Source organism: Elephantulus edwardii, unplaced genomic scaffold, assembly GCF_000299155.1.
Source record: "Elephantulus edwardii isolate Elephantulus edwardi_28Jun2011 unplaced genomic scaffold, EleEdw1.0 scaffold00395, whole genome shotgun sequence".
Lineage (NCBI taxonomy): Eukaryota > Metazoa > Chordata > Mammalia > Macroscelidea > Macroscelididae > Elephantulus > Elephantulus edwardii.
Window position 1 is genome coordinate 1,458,851 of NW_006400145.1, and position 4,131 is coordinate 1,462,981.

The window sequence follows — 4,131 nt, forward strand, 5'->3', positions numbered from 1 at the left end:
CTAGGCTTGTCAAGGAGCTTCCTCCAGCATCAGTCCATTCCATGACGGTACACTCACTCCTCAATATTGTGAAAGACCTAACTATTTCACTGCTAAGAATATCCCTCAAGGAGCAGAGAAATGATACACAAATGGAGATTTGTGCATCCATATTCACTGCGGTTGTATTTACAACCACAAGAACATGGGAACAGCCCAAATGTCCAGCCGCAATCAAATGGATTGAGAAATATTGAAACATTCACATGATGGAATACAATGTACACTGAGGAGAAAATATTCGGGGAGGGGGGACATAGAGCTTGGGTGAGACAGGAGAGCATTATGCTGAGGGAATTATCTCAGTCTTATCAGGATCAATATAACATAAAAATATTATTGTACAAATAGAATGATAACTAATAAAATGTGTAAGGTAAGAAGGGATGGGAGCAGAAAGAAGATAGGCAGGGGGGAATTACAGGGATGACAATTTGATAATTGAAGGGAGAGGGTAAAGGTAATAGAAAAGATCTGTGAGAACTTGAAAAGACAGGGTAATTGTGGGCATAGTTCAATGGTGATTTTTTAAAATCACAATGTATGGGAATGATTGTATGAAAAACACTATGTGAACGGAGGATAGTGTGAAATGCAATATATACCAATTTTATATGCAAACCAATATTTTTTTTAAAGTTTTTTTTTTAATATTGTGAATGACAAGAAGCCCACTATCATCTTTCCTATCCAATACTGTATTAGAAGTACTTGTCTGGGCAAAACAACAAGAGAAGGAAATAAGAAGTATCCATACTGCAAAACAGGTGTTGAAACTCTAACTGTATTCTGAAGAGATATAGATATAAGTGTGTGTGTGTGTGTGTGTGTGTGTGTGTGTGTGTGTGTGTGCGTGTATGTGTGTGTGTATTTGTGTGTATGTATATGTACACAGTACCCAGAAAATCCGAAAGACTCAGAAAAGAAAAAGAAGAAAAAAACAGAGATAGTAAATGAATTTAGTAGAGTTGTTGTTGTTATGTGCCACCGCGTCGCTTACAACTCATAGCAACTCTATGTACAACAGCCCTGAACTCTTCTCTGGCCTGTGACAATCGCACTGTCTCTGATAAACCACTGCCGATTACCCCAGTCACTGAATCAATCCACCTCATAGAAGGCGTTCCCCTCTTGTGCTGGCACTCCACCCACCCAAGCATGATATCCCTCGCCAAGGACCGGTCTCTTCTCATAGCATATCCAAAGTATGCGAGATGTAGCCTCAGAATCCTTCCCTCCAAAGAGCTGCACAGTTAAACCCACTCCACGATGAATCTGTTTGTTTTCCTAGCTGTCCATGGTACCTTCAATACTCTACTCCAGCACCACAGCTCAAAGGCATCAATTCTCCTTCCATCCTCCCTAGTTATTGTCCAACTCTCTGATGCATAGGAAGTGATTGCAAAGATCATGCCCTGTACCAGATGCACCTTAGTCTCCAGAGAGACACTATTGTTCTTCAGAACTTTGGAAAGGTCCCTAACAGCTGACTTTCCCATCGCAATACGTCTTTTCATTTCCTGGCTACTGGTGCCAAGAGCGTTGACTGTGGAGCCAAGCAAACTGAAGCTATGAACAATCTCAATCTCTTCGCCATCCATCCTGATGCTGCCAATTGGTCCAGTGGTGAGAATCTTTGTCTTCTTAACACTGAGCCTCAATCCACATTGAAAGCTACAGCCCTTGACATTCTGCAGCAAGTGCTTCAGGTCCTCCTCAGTTTCAGCAAGCAGGATTGTGTCATCACTATAACGCAGATTGTTAATCGATCTTCTAACTATCCTGACACCACACCACTCCTCATAGAGCCCAGCCTCTCAATAATCTGTTCTCCATACAGGTGGAAAAGGTATGGAGACAGGACACATCCCTGGCGTACTCCCATCGCAATTTTGAATTACGTACTGTTTCCTAGCTCTGTTCGGACAGCCACCTCTTAGTCCAAGTATAGGTTCCGCATTAGCAAAATCAAGTGTTCTGGGATTCCCATTGTGCTCAGAGTCAGCCACAGTTTGTTATGATCCACACAGTCAAATGCCTTTGCACAGTCAATGAAACACAGATATACATTGCTCTGGTATTCCCTGCTTTCAGCTAAGATCTATCTTACAGTAGCTATAATTTCATTGAATATCCGTTTTTATGCTTTTTGCTTTATTTTTTTTTAACTTTCAGTTTTCCTCATTTAACACTTCATACATTCCATATTCAGCAGATGTTTATGGTTCTTTCTCCTCATTTTGGGTTGTGCCACATTCAAGTTGAAGGCTTTCAGGAGGGATGGCATTTCAACATCAAGGAAACAAAAGCCTCGCAAGTGGACCGATAGACAACATCATGATAAAGGGAGAAATGCTTGAAGGTGCCAAGGTTTCATTTGACTTGGCTCTACAATCAACCCCTGGAAAGACGCTACACTCAGGAATTCAAATGGTATATTACATTGGGTCAATCTTTGGCTGAGGTCCTCTTGAAAGTGCTAAAGAGCAAGAAAAGTCTTTTTTAAAGTGTTATTGTGATAGTGACTCTATGAACAATGGGATCTGCCCCATTCTGTGCCATCTGCACCGTCTCCAAGACACTTGAGCCCATTGTTAGAGCCACCATGTCACTCTCTTCTGTTGCGGGTCTTCCTCTTTTATGCTCACCCCCCACCTTTCCAAACATGATATCATTCTCCAAAAGAGGAGCGTATGCTTAATCCAAACTTGGGGAAAATAAGAGTACATAAAAAAAGAGGCAAACCCTCAATGACATAGACTGACAACAATGCCTCCAACAATGAGCACAGAAGAGGGGAATGGCCCAAGATTGAGGAGTATTTTTTCCCCTGTTGTATGTAGGTTCATTAATAATTTAACAACAATGCCTAGGATATCCATTTTTATGCTTTTTGTTTTATTTTTTTTTTACAACTTTCAGTTTTCCTCATTTAACACTTCATACATTCCATATTCAATGGATGTTTATGGTTCTTTCTCCTCATTTTGGGTTGTTTATGGTTCTTTCTCCTCATTTTGGGTTGTGCCACATTCAAGTTGAAGGCTCTGCATTGGCTGAACAGTTCACGCCTTTCATGCCACTAAGGTAGCCTCTACTTCGAGGAAGCAGCTCTGCATTTTTTTTCCAATTCCAGTCTTTTAATCAAAACTCTACAGGTTTGGCCAGCTCCCTGGGACCTGGCCTCTCTCTGTCTCTTGGGCTCCATGATCTGGCCCCGGGTTTTCTCACTCCTGGGTCCTCACGTCCTGGCGTCTGGTTCCATCTTCCCATCAGTCCTTGATGGTGACTCCTGCCCAGCCTACTCTTGTGCTAGGAGCCCTTCACCCTCATCACTCTGAGGGTTGTCTCCCTCATAGCCGATCCATCCGGGGGTTCCCTCCCAAGGGCTGCTATCAATAAGGCCCCTTGCCCCCTGCCTCAACCCCCATCACCACAGCCAGTAAAGCCTCAGTCAGGGGCCCTGTCTCCTCGCCTGCCGCCTTCACGAGGCCCGTTAGGGCCAGGGCTCGCTTCCGTGGGCACTGTCCTGGCCCCAGTGTCCAGCGGGCACAATAGGCAGCTAGCCGGGGCCGGCCAAGGCGGAACACTTCCTCCACTGACTCTGGACCACCTTGGGGCTGTAGGTGGACATGGCCCACAGCTTCTTCCAGTTCCTCTTCGAGGCTGGGCAGTAGGAAACGGCTAGCGGCCTCCAGTGCTTCCTCTGCCTCTGAGCCAAGCAGGGGCTGGCCTGAGGGGGGTACGGGCCTCAGGGCAGCGCCACAGCCACGGCAGCCATGCAGGTGATGTAATACAGGCCAGGCAGCACCGGGTGACAGGCCTCGAAGTGGTACCAGGTCCATCTGCGCTTCGATGAAGCTGCCAGCCAGCAGGGCCCGGAAGAACGGGGAGGCGGTAGAAGAGGTAGCCCGCTGGGCGGGGAGCCGCAGGCCTGAGTTCAGGAGGAAGTGCAAATCGGGGGTCAGGGCCGGGTCTGGGCCCAGCAGAGGTTCATAGAGGCCAGGGGTCAAGGTCCATGGAAACTGCAGACGGTAGGACTGGGCCCACAGTGGGAGACATCAGGCTCTGGAGGCAGGAGAAAGAGTCTGC

General features: G+C 46.1%; 1 pseudogene; it reads right to left on the reverse strand.

The window, feature by feature from the left end:
* Positions 1-3,434: 3,434 nt before the first annotated feature.
* The window catches only part of LOC102853039, a 2,805-nt pseudogene continuing 2,108 nt past the window's right edge, over positions 3,435-4,131 (reverse strand).